General features: G+C 53.2%; 1 protein-coding gene across 2 annotated transcripts in view; it reads left to right on the forward strand.

The window, feature by feature from the left end:
- The window catches only part of ZNF423 (zinc finger protein 423), a 370,410-nt gene that overhangs the window by 56,198 nt on the left and 295,409 nt on the right, over nt 1-18,803 (forward strand). For both annotated transcript variants that reach the window (XM_021094227.1, XM_021094223.1), the window contains exon 2: nt 14,232-14,291. The gene's annotated coding sequence lies outside the window, so the exon portion shown is untranslated. The remainder of the gene's footprint in view (nt 1-14,231; nt 14,292-18,803) is intronic.

Consider the following 18,803-nt stretch of genomic DNA (forward strand, 5'->3'; position numbering starts at 1 on the left):
GTAAAGTATTATGATGGCTCCACCCCGGGACTTCCATGTGGAATTTACAGCATGTTTGGAAATGGTCATTACAGTTCATGCCTGTGGGAAGCTTGGGCTTTTGATATGAAGAAAGAGATGAAAGTTGGTCTGCGGGTCCAAAGTGAAATGAGAACACTTATATGCGGCCCCCCCCCCACACACACACCAGTTTTCTTTAAGAGACTCAGTTTCCTCGCGGCTTGTGTCTAAGATAAACCACATGGATAACAAGGTACTGACACTTATTTATAATATGTCAGCACAGAGGATACGTTGTTAAGGGGTCATAAAAAATATTAGTCTCTGGTGCTTTTCTTTCTTTCCTTTTTTTTTTTTTTTTTTCCTTTTCTAGGGCTGCACCCACGGCATATGGAGGTTCCCAGGCTAGGGGTCCAATCAGAGGTATAGCTGCCGGCCTACACCACAGCCACAGCAACGCCAGATCTGAACCACGTCTGTGACTTACACCACAGCCCATGGCAATGCTGGATCCTTAACCCACTGAGCAAGGCCAGGGATCGAACCTGCAACCACATGGTTCCTAGTTGGATTCGTTAACCACTAACCACTGCGCCACGACGGGAACTCCTGGTTGGTTTGTTTTTGGTGGTGCTTTTTTTAAAAACGAAAGTTGAAACAAGGCAAGAGGATGGGATTCTGGTCTCACCCCTCCTTCCTTCCCACCCCAAACAGCAAGCAGAAGTGGTCAAGTGCTGTCCCCTTTCTTCCAAGGGGGAGGCGGGACCCCAGGCTGATGTCTCTCACCCCCCCGGCCCTAGTGTCACTTTGGGGTCCCCAGTGCTCAGTGGGCCACTTCCACGCACCTCTCTGTGTGGGGTGTCGTTTGGCCCCTCCGAGCACGGCAGGGGGTGCCCTGGGCTTCCTCACCTTCCATCAGAGTCGGCCAGCTGGTGGGTGAGAGCCCAGTGTTGCCACCGAAGCAGGATGTGGGAGCCAGACCCTGTTGTAAATTCACATTTATATGCTGCATGTTTCTGCTTAACGAGACTGTGCAGGGGCGACTATGAAATGAAATATACATGGGAACAGGGACGTGAGCCTCAGGGAGAGGCGGGATTAAACATGAGGGCAGCCTGGGAGGCCTGGGGCCCTCCACGTTTCAGACCCAGGCAGGCGGGTCCCCAGAAAGGGAATTTTCAGGAAGCACCCCAAGCCTGAACGGATTGGCTGGGGGCGCAGTCACAACGGTCTTCCTTAGTGTTGCTTGCTGGGTACCAGGCCCTGGCAAAGCTCTTTCCATGTTTTCTTTCACTCTGTCTTTCAAACAAACGGGAATTTTACTACCTTCGATTTGTGGATGTGGAACCAAGACTGAGAGGCAGAATCCATGCCCTGGCGTGGCTGGACCTAGGACGGACACCCAACAGTGACCTCACACACTGGTCTCTGGAGGGGTTCAAAATGAGGGACCACTTTGACCCCAACCTTCCCCATCCGCCCCGGCTTTCCTGAGATGGTGCAGAAGGCCTGGGAAGCTCAGGCCATCAGTTACTGTTTGGTTAGCACAGGCTGAGAGGCAGGCTGAGTTGGTGGCAGCGCCTAAGCTTTGGAGCCACGTGCATCTGGCTGCAAATCTGAGCTCGACCTCCCATTGCTTACATAAAATAGCCCAGTTTAAAAAACCATTTAGGGAGTTCCCGTTTTGGCTCAGCACGTTAAGAGCCTGACATAGCATCCGTGAGGATGTGGGTTCGATCCCTGGTCTTACTCAGTGGGTTAAGGATCCAGCGTTGCTGTGGCTGTGGTGTAGGCTCGGATCTGGCATTGCTGTGGCTGTGGCGTATCGAAGGCCAGCAGATGCAGCTCCAATTCGACCCCTAGCCTGGGAACTTCCATATGCTGCAGGTGTGGTGCTAAAAAGGCAAAACAAAAACAAAAACAAAAACAAAAAACAAAAAACATTTAGGATGTTCCCATTGTGGTTCAGAGGCTTAAGGATACAACATAGTATCGGTAAGGATGCAGGTTAGATCCCTGGCCTTGCTCAGTGTGCTAAGGATCCATTGTTGCTGCAAGCAAGTCGCATATGTGGCTCTGTTGCTGTGGCTGTGGTGTAGGCCTGCAGCTGCAGCTCCAATTTGACCCCTAGCCCAGGAACTTCCATATGCCATAGGTTCGGCCCAAAAAAGAAAAAATCAGAGTATCCATTGTGGCTCAGCAGTAATGAACCCGACTAGTAACCATGAGGATGAGGGTTCGATCCCTGGCCTTGCTTTGTGGGCTAAGGATCCAGTGTTGCCATGAGCTATGGTGTAGGTCATAGACTTGGCTTGGATCTGGTGTTGCTGTGGCTGTGGTGGAGGCCGGGAACTTCCAGATGCCGTGGGTGCGGCCCCCCAAAACCAACACCAAAACAAAAACCCTTTACTCCCGGTTTCCCCATCTGTGAAATGGACACCATCACCCAATCCCTTTGTCAGGCCATTGCGAGGATTAAACATGAATGTGACAACTTGTGTGATGCATGTGGATGGGTTTTGCAATGTGGCTTTTCTTAGAGTAGAAAACAATGAGCAGGAGCCTTGGCGTCCAGCAGCAGGGCATTGGTTAAATTAGTCCAGCGGCCTCCTATGACCGGATCCACGTCACCATTAATAATACTGGTGTCAGGCAATGTTTTTGATATGAAAAGATCTTCACTGTTTATTGCTGAGTTAGGAAAGCAGGTTCCAGAACAGGTTGTGTTCTCCAATTGCATGTCTTGTCTTGTCTTGTCTCAACTTTCTGTAAAGTCGTGACAATGAATTTGTTTGGGGACAGTTGTTTTTAGTTTCCCCATTTTAGTTCACCTGTATTTCCTAGTTTTCTACATTGTACATGGAGTATTTATTTCAGAAACATTTCTTCTGGCTCTGCCTGTGGGGCAGGGATCAAACCTGTGGCTATGCCAGGCCCTTAACCTGCTGAGCCACCAGGGAACTCTAGAAACTTTTACCTAAAGAAAAAAGATGCTTAATCTAGGAAATCATAAGAGAAGGGCAACTCTGAGTGAATTCTGGGACATGGGGGTAGACCCTGAGCAGGGTGAGTGGCAGGGGGTGGGCCGGGGAGGTGTAGTGGCTTCCAGGGCTGGCTCCAGCCCCTGCCCCCACCCCACCTTGGTGCCTGTCCCTCCCCGCCCCTCCAGGGCACTGCTCCTCCATCTGGAGGTATGCTGACTGCACGCTTTTCCCAGCTCCGTGTTCAACAACGTCCTGTTTGCTAGCTTGAACTTGGCTGTGATGGGAATATGTACGCTCTAGAAGGTGGCAAACACCACGAACCAGTGCCCTTTTCCTGCCTGGACCACCCCTCACTGTCTCCCAGGCTCTTCTTTGTCTCTCCAAGGACCTGTGTGCCTGGGGGAGCGGGGGTGGGAGATCCCAGAGGAATAAACCCTCTTCTTGGGCTCCCCTGGAGCTGGCACAGAGAAGGACGTGAAGAATCTTTTGTAAATTTGAATCCTTAAGGGAGACAGAGACAGAATGTGAGTCTACGCCTTGGGTGGCTGCCTGCGCTTGATCTGAACAGGAGCTTCTGCCTGCAGAAGCAAAGCAAAGGGGAGGAGAGTCCCAGACCTGGCTGTACCCCTTCCCCGCCCCCTGACCTTTGGCACGTTGCTCAGTCTCTGCTTCCTCATTTGTCCAGCGGGGTTAACAAAGGTACTTACTGCGTAGGCCAGTGGTTCTCAAACTCTAGCAGCTCTCAGAATCCCCTGGAAGGTTTGCAAAAATGCAGACTGCCGGGCCCCAGCCCCAGTGATTCTGCATTCCTCTCGGGCTGCCACGCGATGCTGCTATTGCGGGCCTGGGGACCACGTTCAGAGAGGCACCGCTCTGGGCCATGCGACGTCTGCCAAGTGCCCATCATGGAGCCTGGCCTCTGGTGAGGGCCCAGCAGCATGTAGCGGCGTATTCAGAGAAGAACCACACGAGTGGGTGCATGGTGTGGAGGACGGCCCGGCCTGGGAGCTAGGGTACGGAGTTCCGGGCTTTTGTTACCTCGTCTGCCTCCCTGGGTGAGCTGTTCCTCTTCTCTGGGGCTTTCTTCCCGCTTCTGTGAAATGGGTTGGTAAAAGCTTGACTTGCAGGCAGCAGCTGAGAAGCATCTGTGAGTGTCCTCTGATGCCTGGTGACCCTGGTGGGAGTGGTGGGGAAGCATGGGAGGCGTGCCAGGCCTCACTGGCATTCCTCCTCATCCATTTGGGACAGGCACAGAGGGGCTGGCTCACCTGGGCCTGGGGAAGGGCTGGCTCACCTGGGCCGGGCTCCTCTTCCAATGGCGCTGAGAGCTCCTCTTTCAACCAAAGGAGAAAGTACCCATGTAATTTCACCTGGACGCCTGGCCTTTGCGATGTTGTCTTTGCTTCTCGGTTCCTGATTCTGTTTTGCATGAACTTGGACGCATCAGGTGGCTCCATGATATTCACTTTCCTCTTCTTTTCCTGCTTGGTGGCTGGGCTGGAGGGAGGCAGAAGGAGGGGTGTGTAGCTAGGTGTTCATAGCTTTGAGCCAAAGCTGTACTCAGAGATATCCACTCCCTTGAGCTCATGGGCGGACTTCTGCACAAGTGCGTGGGCTCCATTGCCTCATCAGGAAGATGGGCATTCTGAGGGTTCCCATAGGCAGGGGCTGGGAGGATGAAGTGGGAGCTAGGGGGTGGGATGCTCTGTGTGGTGCCTGGGGCCCCTGGGGCTCCATGAAGTTTGATCTCCTGGATCAAACTGGAGAGTCCTGGCTCTGGCTCAGATCTACTCCAGTTGCACACATCCCTAAGCGTAGTGTAAGATGTGCATGTGTGTGTGCATGAATGTGTGTGGTGTGTGTGTGCCATGCAGAGGTGTTTCAAGGGAAGGGAAGCTGTGGACCAGGACAGAGAAGGTCAATAGATTTTTAACCCACTTTGTCGCGCCTTTCTTTTTTCCTTTTTTTGGCTTTTTAGGGCTGCACCCAAGGCATATGGAAGTTCCCAGGCTAGGGGTCGAATCAGAGCTTAGCTGCCGGCCTACACCACAGCCACAGCAACGCTGAATCCTTAACCCACCGGGTGAGGCCAGGAATGGAACCTGTGTCCTCATGAATACCAGTCAGATTCATTTCCGCTGAGCCATGGTGGGAACTCCTCTGGAGGCTTTTGAAGCTGCATTTGTGCCCATTGAGAGAGTGCTCTGATCGACTAGCAATGTCTACCATGGTTGCAGGATAGGGGACCTGTGCTTGTATTCTATCCCTGGTCTAGTAAAAAACAACAGCAAAAAACAACCCAACCCCCCCAACAACAACATAGTACTTAAAGACGACTTGAAATGTTTCACATTCCATGCCATTTTCCATCTCATGACAGTCGGCATCATGATTTTCATTTTTTTCTTTGTCTTTTCAGGGCTGTACCCGCGGCATATGGAGTTCCCAGGCTAGGGGTCGAATCGGAGCTATCGTTGCCAGCCTACACCGCAGTCATAGGAACCCCGGATCCTAGCCAAGTCTTCGAGCTCCACCACCGCTCACAGCAACTCCAGATCCTTAACCCACTGATCGAGGCCAGGGATGGAACCTGCGTCCTCCTGGATGCTGGTCAGATTCATTTCTGCTGAGCCATGATGGGAACGCCCCATTTTTTTTTTTTTTTTAAATTAGGGAAGAATAGAGGAAAAGAATTGAATTTCTACATGGTTGCCCAAAAAATAGATTCTGCGGGGATTGTATCTTCTGTTTCTTCTGCAGAAGTTTCCCAGTTCTTCTCTTTTGGGGTGTGTCGGGTGCTGATGGGGGTATCCAGGAGGGAGAGGGAGATGAGCTGGCACAGCAGCCGAGCCCCTGGGCTGTGAACTTCAGCTGGTCCCACATTTAGGGACACCTTCCTTGCACGGGGGTGGGGACTAGAAGGCGGTGGTGCCAAAAGATCCATGGCCCTGGCTGAGCCCTTCCTGCAGGTGACTTCCTGCAGGCTCCTTGTCGGAGAACTCCCAGCTTTACAGGAAGAGCGAAACCTAGGCGGCCTGCCTGGCAGTGGTGGGGTCAGCTTGAGTTATCTCAGGAACGCTCGTGGTGACTGCGTATTTCTCTTGAGCTGTGTGCTTCAGCAGTACCACCTCCCTTAGTCCTCACCACTCCTGTGTGGAGAGATCTGAGCCGCATCTGCCACCTACACCACAGCCCATGGCAATGCCAGATCCTAAACCCACTGAGGCGCCGGGGATCCAATCCGCATTCTCATGGATACCACTTGGGTTTGTTACCGCTGTGCCCTGACGGGAACTCCCTGATGGACCAACTTCTTTTCTGGAGTTCTTGGACTCGTCCTGGAGTCCTCTCTGTAGAGAAGCAAGGCCAGGAGAGAACAGGAAAACAGAGCGAGATCTAGGCCTCTATCCCCTCTGCCCGCTATAGGCCGGGGAAGGGTTTATGGCAGAATTTCAGTAACGTGGCATCTTTCTGTGATTGCTGGTTCTAAAGTAGACATTTAAGGGGAAAGTCAAGTATTGCCAAGATTGACGTAAAAATGTATGACAGAGGAGCCGTCTTGGAGACTCACCATCATGACTCAATGAGTTTGTGCAACAGTGTTTCTTCCGGTGTTGGAACAGGACACTTGTTGAGTGTGTGTGTGTGTGTGTGTGTGTGTATTTGTTTTTGTTTTTTTGCTTTTGTCTTTTCAGGGCTGCACCTGCGGCATACGGAGGTTCCCAGGCTAGGGGTCGAATCGGAGCTGTGGCCGCCGGCCTACACCACAGCCAGAGCAACGCCAGATCCGAGCCGAGTCTGTGACCCACACCACAGCTCAGGGCAAGCCCGGATCCTTAACCCACTGAGTGAGGCCAGGGATCAAACCCACATCCTCACGGTTACTAGTCGGATTAGTTTCCTCTGCACCAAGATGGGAACACCGAGTGTGTGTGTTTTTTAAAAGCACTAAATCTGGTGGCAGAAGGGTTCTGGTTAGGAGACGTATTGTCCCCAAAGAGATTTCTTGAAATCCTAGACTCATCCTTCTGGTGGTGAAGTGTTCAGGTGGCAGGTTGTGTGGACAGAGTCCCTCCCGCTCCTCGTATCCTTGCTCTGGGCATTTAGGAAAATGCACATTTAAAGTAGTCATTTTGGGAGTTCCCCTTGTGGCTCAGCAGGTTAGGAACCTGATTAGTATCCATGAGGAGGGGGGTTCGATCCCTGGCTTTCTTCAGTGAGTTCAGGATCCAGCGTTGCTGTGAGCTGCTGTGTCGGTTGCAGACAAGGCTTGGATCCCGCGTTGCTGTGGCTGTGGGTAGGCCGGCAGCTGCAGCTCTGATTCCAACTCCTAGCCTGGGAACCTCCATATGCTGCAGGTACTGCCATAAAAAGCAAAAAAAAAAAAAAAGCATTCCTTTTTTTCTCTCTTCAGCACATGGCCAGGGAATCATGGAGTTAAGTAAATGGGTTTGTGATGTGACCCTGTTGTCAGCTCCTGGTCCCTCTGAGGGTCTGCGATTGGTGTCAGGGCACTGGCTTTGGGGACCTGGGTACTTTTAGCTTCGGCTGAGGAGAGCCTGCACTCTTCTGCACCATGACTGCCCCCGCCCGACACCACCCCCCGCGCATCCCCCATTGCCACCAGAGAGGAGCCTGGAAAGCGTGAGCCTTCTGGTTGGGTTTGTTTGCCCACAACCCTGGTCATTTGGTCCTGAAGCCTGATTCTGGAGATGGGCCTGGGCTATGCTTTACAGCACATCTGGGCCACTTAGAAGCAAGGCTGGCCATGCCTATGTACAAAAGCATCGGTGCCCCTTCCTCTGGGTAGTCATAGCCCTGCACCAGGACACACTGCCCAGTAGTGGACAGACTATGGGGTGAATTAATTAATTTCTTTCTTTCTTTTTTTTTCTTTCTTCCTTCCTTCCTTCCTTCCTTGCTTCCTTCCTTACTTCCCTCCTTCCTTCCTTCCTTTTGCTTTTTAGGGCTGCACCCAGGCATGTGGAAGTTGCCAGGCTAGGGGTCGAATGGGAGCTACAGCTGCTGGCCTATGTGTGGGCTGAATTTCAATGCTCTCTCACCACGTCTGCTGGACTCCTTGTGCAGTACGCAGCCTGCACAACTGTACACAACAGTCTTCCTGCTTCCCCTTCTTCCATTCCTTGAATTTGTTTAGGACCAGGTCAGGAGCGATGCTCCATTTCATGCTTGGTCGTGAGCATCTTGGCTCTCAATATGTCCTTTACTTTCTTGGGCCCTGGCCTGGTGTGGATGAGAGGGTGTCCCCAAGGAGGAGCTGAGGAGAGGCAGCCATGTGCTCCAGGCCTGACTCACCCTCTCCCTCCCTGGGGCAGGGGTGCCTCAAGAGAACCTCTGTCAGGCCAGGCTGGGCCCAACTCTTTGCAAAGGGTGAGATAACCTCTGGGGCCAAAGTCAGCAAAGCAAGAAGAGATCCCTTAAGAGCCTAGGAACATCTGCCAGAGGTGGGGTCAGCTGAGGAGTCTTTCCTCAAATAAAACCCTTTTTTGGGGGGGGGTCTTGATATATATATATATAGATATATATATATCTATATATATATATAGATAGATAGATAGATATAGATAGATAGATATAGATATATCTATATCTATATAGCCTTTTTTTAGAGCTGCACCTGCCACATATGGAGGTTCTCAGGCCCTCAGCTTGAATTGGACCTACACCACAGCAACTCGATCTGAGCCAAGTCTGCAACCTACACCACAGGTCCCAGCACACAACCTACAGCACAGGTCACAGGTCACAGCTGGATCCTTAACCCACTGAGTGAGGCCAGGGATCCTCATGGATACCAGTCAGATTCATTTCCACTGAGCCACGACGGCAAATCTGGGTCTGGATATTTTTGATGAAAACTATGGATCCTTTCCCCAGAAAAGTGCCTACCTGCATATATGTTCATTAGCTTATACGCAAGGGCAGGGCCTTTTCAGATCCTTGAGGCCAGTCTGAGCAGCTGGCCCTGGTGTGGGTTTTAGGGTAGGGAAGGGGGCCTGCTGGGCTCTGCTGGCCCTGCTGGAGGCCCCTGGATTGCTGCCTGCCTCTGTCTGGCTCTCCCATTCACCTTCTGACACTGTCTGCCTTAGCCCTTTTGCTCGAGCTCTCCTGCTTCTTCCCTTCACCTCACCTATCAACCCAGATCCCCCCAGTGGGGCCTCATCCCTGCCCCGGTTCAACTGCCAGGTTCGAGGGCTCTGTTTCCAGCCCCCACATCAGCCTCTCCTTTCTGTTCCCTTCGCCAGCTCCATCTCTGCCACATTTTCAAGGTCATGGGGAACTGTGGGAAGAGGACACTCCTCCGCAGGCCAGGAGCAGGTGGCATTGGAGAGCTGGCTTATACAGGTGCCCTCCTAGCACCACCTGCCTCTGTGCTGGGTCCTCAGAGTCCAGAGGCCCAAGCACACACAGTCTTTGGGCCTCACTGGCATCTCCCCAACAGTGGCAAGGTCGTCCTGGTGCATAGCGGGGGCAACTACGGGCACTCCTAGGGTAGGGGAGTTGTGGTCACTTATGAGCCTGCTGAGTCTGGGAGACAGCATCAGTTGGGAGTCACAGGGGCATAGACCTATGGGGCATTCAGCCACGCACACCTGTGATCCCAGAGCAGAGAGAGAATGCAGAGTCCTGATCTATCTGAAGCTCTGAACGAGCCTCAGAGTCTTTCTTAACACAATCCAGGAACCATGGTGAATACACTCTGTGCGCTCAAGTGTGAATGCAGGTCCTGCACGCCGTGCCTTGCATACCCGCTTTGTCATGTATCCCCTCTCTCAGGGTGCACACACTTGCTGTCACACCCCCACCACCCTGTGTGTTCACACTCACTCTATGCCCCCTTCTCGTGTTTATACAATTCCTCCCACACCCCTTCCCTTTGTGTACACACTGGCCTTGTACACCCACCCTGTGCTTCCACATGCCCACTGTTTGCAGGAGTGGAGTCTCTGTGTTCCCCTTGAGACTGGGCAGGGTGTGGGGGGTGTGTTTTGGCCTCAGTGGTGCCAAATATCTTACACATTAAAAAGTTAGAGGTTGAGGAGTTCCCGTCGAGGCTTGGCACTTAACGAATCTGACTAGCATCCATGAGGACGCAGGTTCGATCCCTGGCCTTGTTCAGTGGGTTGGGGATCTGGAGTTGCCGTGAGCTGTGGGGTAGGTCACAGAAGCGGCTCGGATCTGGGGTTGCTGTGGCTGTGCCGTAGGCTCCAATTCGACCCCTAGCCCCGGGAACTTCCCTATGCCTTGGGCGTGGCCCTAAAAAGCAAAAAAAAAAAAAGTTAGAGGTTGAGTCTGGGGAAGTCTCCAGAAAGCTCCCTAGCTCCCCTGGCCTGACCGGCAGAGCTTTAGGGTGTGGTCTATCCTGGCCATCGTGCTGATCAAGCTTTCTCTGAGATGCTCACCTCTTGGCGTTCATGATGCTTTTGCAGCAGAATTCTGCTTTAGGGATGGCTCAGGCCCACTGGCAAGTGCCTGGCTCCGGCTGTAGGGAAGCTGCCTTCCTCTGTGCCCACTGCCCCTACCAGTTTTCTTATTGTCGAGGAGACAAGCCTGGACAGCGGAGGCCAGCTGGTGGGGAGGAGGGTCTGCTCACGGTCACAGTGTTGGGTGGCAGAGAGCCTTGTGATGGTGGCAGTGGAGCTGGGCCTTATTTTTTCTCATCAGGAATGCATAAAGGATGGAGTAGTTATACCTTCCAAAACCAAAATGTGGGCCAGGGGGTGGGCTGTTAGTGGGGTGAATGCCAGCAGTGGTAAGAAAGTCTATTTAGGAGTTCCTGTCGTGGCGCCGGAGAAACAAATCCAGCTAGTATCCATGAAGGTACGGGTTCGATTCCTGGCCTTGCTTGGTGGGTTAAGGATCTGGCGTTGCTGAGGGCTGCAGTGTAGGTCGCAGAGGCAGCTCGGATCCCGAGTGGCTGTGGCTGTGGCGTAGGCTGGCAGCTACAGCTCCAATTCGACCCCTAGCCTGGGAACCTCCATATGCCACAAGTGTGGCCCTAAAAAGCAAAAAAAAAAAAAAAGCAAAAAAAAAAGAAAGAAAGAAAGTGCTCATGTTACCTGATGAGTTGGCTGTGAGCGATGCGGTTCTGGAAAAGCTTGTGTGTGAGGTGGCTACTTGCCCATAGTGGATCTGCCACTTTGCAAGTCCCTAGCTGGCTGGCGTTGGGTCACTCCCCTCTTTTCCATCTCTACGGGCTGAAGGTCCCCAGGAACCAAGCCTTAGAGCCTCCCCAGAGCTCCAGAATATCAGGTGTTTCCGCATCCTCCTCCCCTCCAGGACCGAAGCCAGCACCTACGGAGGGAAGGATGTGGCGTTCTGGGGACATCCTCCAGTTCAGTGACTTGGGAAGTCACCCTTCCCAACCAGAAAACATTGAATGGACCCAAGAGTGGGGGCTGTTTGCCCTGGTAACTGGAGTACCTTGAGGATAAGAGAGAACTGGGCTTATGCCTTCGTGTCTTGGTCCTCGTGGTTGACACGACCACACCCACCTAGACCGTGTTCAAAGTGTCCTGTGAAATGGTCGCATGGTGACCCTACCAACTGGTGGCAACCTCTTCATAGAGGCCGTGCGTATTCTATATTAAAGCCAGTGAACGATGACCTGTGAAGGAAACGGATTTTCAGGTGTGGCCGTGAACGCTGCTAACAACTGCTGCTTTCATGCATGGCTTGCTTCGGATCACTTACAGCATTATCCGCTTGTGTTTCAGAGGCAGTGTCTGGCTGGAATCAGCTTAGCGAGTCATATCAATTTGGTCTGACGGCGAGGTCTTGATTCGTATTGACAAAGCTGCATATTTGAAAACCCCACCCCAGCTGTAAGCAGCTCAGTGAAACAGTAGCTCCGGTCCCGACCCCATCGCCTCTGCATTTCACTGCCTTGATGCCGAGTTTCTAGTCTTAGGATGTACACGTGGGGAAGAGACCCTGGCCTGTGCTTAGTGACATGGATGTGCCCTCTTGGGCGAGCTGTTCCTGGAGATTAAAGGCTCTACGGGGGAGTAAGACCCACAAGGGGTAGATAAAGGGGTTCGGAGCCACGTAAAGCCAGATGTGTTAATTCCAAGTACTGTTCTAACCTCAGACCAAACCCACTGGAGTGCTTGAGCCACTGGTCCAGCCAGTGCTGGCCATCAGCCCATTGAGTCTTCCCAACAACCCTGTGGTTTGGGTACCGTTTTTCTATTTTGGCTGCGCCTGAAGCATGCGGAAGTTCCCAGGCCAGGGACTGAACCTGTGCCCCAGCAGTGACCTGAGCCACAGCAGTGATAACGGCAGATCCTTAACCCGCTGAGCCACCAAGGGAACTTCATGTACCTTTTTTTTTTTTTTTTTTTTTTTGTCGTTTGCCTTTTGTTGTTGTTGCTGTTATTGCTATTTCTTGGGCCGCCCCCGCGGCATATGGAGGTTCCCAGGCTAGGGGTCCAATCGGAGCTGTAGCCAGCGGCCTACGCCAGAGCCACAGCAACGCGGGATCCGAGCCGCGTCTGCAACCTACACCACAGGTCACGGCAACGCCGGATCGTTAACCCACTGAGCAAGGGCAGGGACTGAACCCGCAACCTCATGGTTCCTAGTCGGATTCGTTAACCACTGCGCCACGACAGGAACTCCCATGTACCATTTTTATCTCTGTTTTGGAGATAGGAAAACTGAAGCCTAGAGGTTAAACCATTTGCCTGATGTCTTGCTGCTGGTTAGGAATAGAATCAGGCTTTGGGAGTTCCCATTGTGGCTCAGTGGTTAATGAATCCGACTAGGAACCATGAGGTCGTGTGTTCGATCCCTGGCCTCATTCAGTGGGTTAAGGATCCGGCGTTGCCATGAGCTGTGGTGTAGGCTGGTGGGTACAGCTCCGATTCAATCCCTAGTCTGGCAACCTCCATGTGCCCTGGGTACGGCCCTAGAAAAGGGGAAAAAAAAAAAAAAGAAAAAAAAAAGAATCAGGCTTTGAACTCAGTGTCTGACCACAAGCCAGCCTGCTTGCTCCTCTCCTGGCTCTGCTGCCCAGCATGCTGTGTATCTGGTTTCTAAGGGGCTGGATTAGGGTTGCTGCCTTCCAATCCCAAGTTGCTAGGATTCTGGACCGCATTTTCTGTGTCTCAGTCTGTGCTGGTTTCAGGAGTCGCCTCTGAGACGGACAGTCCTGGGTTTCAGCCCCAACTCTGCGTGGACTCTTTCTAGCCGTGGGACCTCAGGCATGTCACGTCACCTCTCATCGTCTGTTGCTGAGGATTCAACACACTGAGCGCAGCGCCTGGCTCACAGTGTGTGCCCATGTAGGGACAGTGACAGTGCAGAGAACTGGGTGGTACATGGTGGCTTCAGCCTGCACGTGTGTAGAAATTAAGGGCCTGTTAAATCTGAAAAATACTGTGTATGCACATTTTTGGCTTAAACAAAGTTCCATTTTACAAAGTCCATAACCCAGCTTTAATATTATTACATGCCTCAGACTGGGATTAATTCCAGGGCGAGAGCTTTCCTATGCTGTATAGAATTTCTCCTGCTTCTCCTAGTGCATGGCCTCCGCCTCCATCTCTGCCAGCCTGGTTTTTGTTCTGTGGGTTCTGGGAGGGCATGGAGAGGGGAGTTGCCCTCTGAAATCACCAGCCCCGGCCAGTTGACCATGAGAGCGTTGACCCCCGCGTGTCCTGAGGTCTGTCTGTGGCTCATCTCTCAGTGTAGAGAATAACATGCCGCGCCTTGCCAACCTCCGAGAGCAACTGTGTTTGCTTCTTGGAATGATCGAGAAAGCCTTCATACCTCGGTGGTGGTCTGAGAGGCTGTTGGTAGGAGGATGAGGTCTGGGGTTCAGAGAGAGGGCCGAGTCTTTGCTTTATTCCCGCGAGTGGCCAATGGCTTTGTCTCAAGTGGATATCTGATTATAGATAGTCATGGCCTGGGCCACTGTGTAGGGAGAGGTTCTGAGGCTGTATCTGGTTTGAGGCGGTGCTGTGATTGATTTGTGATGTCTGCCAAGGGCACAGGGATGGGGGGACCGTATTGATAACAGCACTTACTTGCTGTTTAAGCTTTGTTCTGACGACTTAACATTTCTGTGAAACCAACCAAGGCCTCCTTGTAAGGCTTGACCCCTTCACCCCTGATCATGGGTAATATAGGGACCCCCACAAATGATCCTTCCTCCTCGCCCTGGGCCCCACCCTGTCTGCAGAGCTTCAAAACTCACCGGCCTGTCTCTGTTCTCTCTTTCAGTTGAAGAGGGGGAGGCCTCGGACTTCTCGCTGGCCTGGGATTCCTCCGTGACAGCATCAGGTAAATGCCCAGGGGCTGGTGGGAGAGGTCGTGGGGGTCCCGGGGGTCTGGCTCAGGAACTCAGAAAGCCACCCAGCTGGTTATGGAAATCATATTCTTTGTGTCACATTCCTGCCTCCAGTCCAGACTACCCCGTGCAACACGATTTTTATATCGGTTCCATATGGTCAATAAAATCTATTACATACAGAGACTAAGATGGCCTGAGTCCCCCGGGGGGCTGTATTTCCGTCTCGTGGGCACATTCAGATGGGCCACTGCACCCCCACTCTGCAGACTTTGGGAATCCCTACCATGGGCGTCGCTGCATATGTTGTCCCGCCAGATTGATTGCCCGAAAACCACTTTAACGGGAGCTGTCAACTCCAATCGATATCAGAGTTCCTATATTTCCCTTTCTGGAAGGGTCCTCACTGCATTCTCGGGTGGGGAGAACTGAGCCCATGCCCTCCCCGGGGGGTAAAAGGGGAAGCTCAGACTTGTGGGGTGTGTGGCCACTGGGTGGGGTGACTTAGCAGTCAGGGGACTTGGATTTTCGGCTCGGTTCTGCCCTGGCAGAAGTGCCATCCCATGCCTCAGTTTCCCCAGCTGTAAAAAGAGGCAGAGTTCTGTATTTGGGAGCTGCCCATGATGTGTGGGGTTGGAAGTGGTTTGGGATCCTTGGGAGCTCCCGGGTGGAGGATGCAGCTCTCCTGCTGGTGCAGCCAGCCAGCACCTCATTCAGCAATGGGACCCTGGCTCCCTGTCTGGCAGGCACTGGGCTCTCCTGCCTGGTCCCCTGTCCCAGGGTCCTGACTGGCTGGCTCTGACTCCATCGGGGGAGGATCCTGGGCCTGAGAAGACCCACGAGGGTGTCATTTCGTCCAGCCTCCTTCTCTTTTAGATGTGGAAACTGAGGCAAGGTGGGAGATAGGCTCTGGGTCAATGGTTCCAAAGACGTGGTGCTCGGCGCCAGGCACACGCACATTCAACACTCCAATGGCTGCACATCGAATTTGTGATTCGAGGGCCACGTGTGATTGCAGATGATGTGGAAGTCATTTACGCGCGAAAATTGAGTTGACAAGTCTTAAGTAACAGGACATAAGGCTTGCATGCAGCAAGAATCATGATGCTGGTGTGCTCATGACTGCATTGGGGGGACTGCTGCTCTAGATTGGGCAGAAGGGGAGCCCAGGCTCCTGGACTCCTGGCCCAGTGCTCTTTGCAGCAGGATGTGTGCTGCTTACAGAGTCCAAAGGGTCCGGGTTGGGTCCCGGCTGACCCAGGCTTGGGCACCGTTGTGTCTGCAGGTGCCTGGCTCTTGGCAACAGAGGCTCCCTCCACGGCAGGAGTCTTGTCTGAAGCCAGAACGGGGAGGTGCTCAAATTCCCTGGAGGAGGGTCCAGCGTTAGGGTAAGCCTCGGTGTCCACACTGGGTAGGATAGAGGAAGGGGCTGTGGGGCCCCTGTCCTGTCCCCTTCTGTGCTGGGGAGATGCGCTCCCCGAGGGTGGAGGAAGTACAGAGAGGTTATAAAGCTCCGCACCTCAGCAGCTGTGGGGAGCATGCGCACAGGCTTGCGGCCAGCCTGGAGAGCATCCCCGGGGTGCCCCGAAGCCCTGCACCAGGAAAGCGCCCAGCCTGGTCATGTCCATATAAGGTCCTCCCAGCTGCTTTCCTAGTGGTGCCCGAGGTGCTGCGGACAGGCAGGGCAGAGGCGGGTTGCAAAGGAGGGCGCTGGCTGTGTTGTGGTGGATGGAGAGCCCTGTGCAGGGGGCATCAGATGCCTGGGCTGTATCCCTGAGGCTGGTCTGCAGAAGGCAGGGGTGAGGCCAAGGGGCTGGGTGGGGTCCTGCGGTCTGCCAGGCTCTGATGCCATCGTGGAACAGCCAGCCTTGGGGACTCTCGGGGGTGCTCGGAAGTGGCAAATGTTGTGGGGTTTGCCATTTTCAAGCCAGGAGCTGAGCATGCCCCACGCACATGTGCATGATGAGGTGCATGACTCCCTGTGAGTCCCTCCGGCCCTCAGGGATTCCCTGGTGCCAGCCACCTCTGGGGAGGCCAGAGCATCCTGAGTGTTGGATAATCCACAGCCAGGCAATGGCTTGTTTTGTTTTCTTTGGCCCATTTCTGTGGTTTTTTTTTTTTTTTTTACAGTGCAAGTGTGTGATAAATTTTCCTTCCCAATTTTGTTGGACTTGGGCTAGTAAAGTCAGCTTGTATTCCCTGAGCACGGGGCTTGTGAGATGGCATGAATCCCGGGTGGCAGGATGAAGTGGGTTTGGGAGGTGGCCCTGGACGTGGGGCCTGGATGTTTAGTGAGCACTTGCTTGGGATGTGCCAGGCATGGAACGAGCACTTTACCTCCAGTATCTCATGTCTTGAGCCATCAGGACAGCCCGACGAGGTGGGTGCTGTTTCCAGCAGCAACTCCAGAATTTCTCCGTGGGCTGGTTTGGGGGCTGCCATCTGGTAGAGGACAGGGCCAAAGGCCTGGTTGAAGCTGCTTTAGCAGAACGCTTTTCATTAAGCCGAGAAAATGTCACTTGGCTGCATCTGAGAATGGGGGCAGGTGCCAAAGAAGATTATGGGGGAGCAAAGCCTCCCCAAGCCACCCTTGGCACCGGTACTGAGAGCTGTCGTCTCATTTGGCGGATGAGGGCAGGAGGCTTGGAGTGGTACAGTAGCGGATCCACGGTCCCCAGCCAGGATGCTGTGGAGCAGGGACTCGAACCCAAGTCCTTCTCCTGCGGCCAGAGCCTGAAGTTTAACCTCTGCGCCACCTGACCTGGGGAGGAGGCCAGCTGAGCAGGGATCCAAAGGCATCGTGAGGGCTTGGGGAAGGACCCTGGCAACTCAGGGGCAGGTTCTTTCAGCTCATCAGGGCAGAGGAACGCAGTGTGCGGTGAAGCGGGTGGCCCGAGAGCATTTTGCCAGGGATGTAGAGCCATGAGCACCAGGCAGCTCCTCTCTGTTGGGGCCCAGCCTGCTTGGGGTGCAAGCTTCCCCTTGCCGGCTTTTCTGGGCTCTGGGGGTGTGATGGAGAACCCCAATAAAGAAGCAGAATGCACAGTGGCCTCCCCTGCCCGTGGGGACCTTGTGGTCACCCCCACCCCCCTCCCAGGAACAATCTGGCCTGCTCTGTCTGTGCCCTTGAGTCGGGGCCCTGACAGTGATGGAGAGCCCGACGTGGCCTGGCAGGGAGGAGAGCATGGTGATCAGCTCACAGCAATTCTCCCGCCTGGCCAGGGGGCCCCCGGAACAGGGACTGCTGGCCCAGTCTGGCCTCGCGGCTGGCAAATATCAGGCTGCTGATAGCGGAGCCCAGAGGAAGGAGCACTGTGTGCAGAGACCAGGTGTGTGCCTGCCTGCAAGGTGTGCGATTTTCTTTTGTTCATTTTCTTTTTTTATTAGAGTATAGTTGCTTTTACAGTGTCATGTCAATTTCTGCTGTGGAGCAAAGTAACCCAGTCATGCGTATATGTACATCTTTTTCTCATATCATCTTCCATCCTGTTCTATCCAAGTGATTGGACACAGTTCCCTGTGCTGTACAGTAGGTGTGCAATTTTAAATCATTTCCCACGGTATCCTTTTTTCCCCCTTATCCGTAAGATAGGGGATGAGAGGACAATACCTTATAATGAGACAGTTTAAGCAGGAGAAATTCTTAACCTGTTTTGAGCCACAGATGCCTTTGGATATCTAATGGCAGGAATTCTCTTCCCAAACACACAGAGCCCTTCCCATGTGATTTCAGGGGGGTTCAGGGATTAAGCTGCCCAAGCTCCCCCGCCCCCGCCACCCAGGCCATGGTGTCAAACTTAGAAATGTGAGAGTCCTTTGTGAGAGCCCCACGGGGTTCCAAGCTCAAAGGCCTGCCTCCAGTGAGGCTGCTGTGAACTATGACCCAGGTCCTGCTGGGGGAGGGGGCATCTGTCTCTCAGTGCCAGCCAGCTGTGCCAGGGCACCTGGGCCCACAAGTGCCACATCATCGGACTTTTAAAAAGAGAAACCAGAAAGCTGGATTTTCATATGAAGTCAATAGTTGAAAAAATTCATATGAGATAGCATCTCATATCTTTTTAAAGTGTCTTATTGACATATTGTATGAGGGTTCCGATTTCTCCACATCTCATTAATATTTGTTATTTTCTTTTTTTTTGGAGCGGGGGTGGCTTCTAGCCTTCCCAGGTGTGCAGTGGTATCTCATTTTGGAAAATTTCTCTGTTTGAAAAACATTGTTCAGGCCAAAGAAAGTCCTGCCAGCTAATTTCAGCATGGCCACCATTAGAAGGTCGCCAAGTGTGTTTTTACCAAGGGGCCACTGCTTAGGCTTGACCTTCCAGGCCTCTCTGACCCCCCCATCACCTGTCTCCAGCCCACCTTGGTGGGAATGCCCATCCTCCAGTCAGTGTTTCCTTGCTTTTCCCACAAGCCGTTTGGAACGAGGTCTCTGAGGGGCAGGTACTAGGATGATTGTGAGCCTACAAACTGGGGTTTCAGGGAACCGACCCAGCCAAACTGAGCTT

The sequence above is a fragment of the Sus scrofa genome, chromosome 6 (genome assembly GCF_000003025.6).
Source record: "Sus scrofa isolate TJ Tabasco breed Duroc chromosome 6, Sscrofa11.1, whole genome shotgun sequence".
NCBI classification, from domain to species: Eukaryota; Metazoa; Chordata; class Mammalia; order Artiodactyla; family Suidae; genus Sus; species Sus scrofa.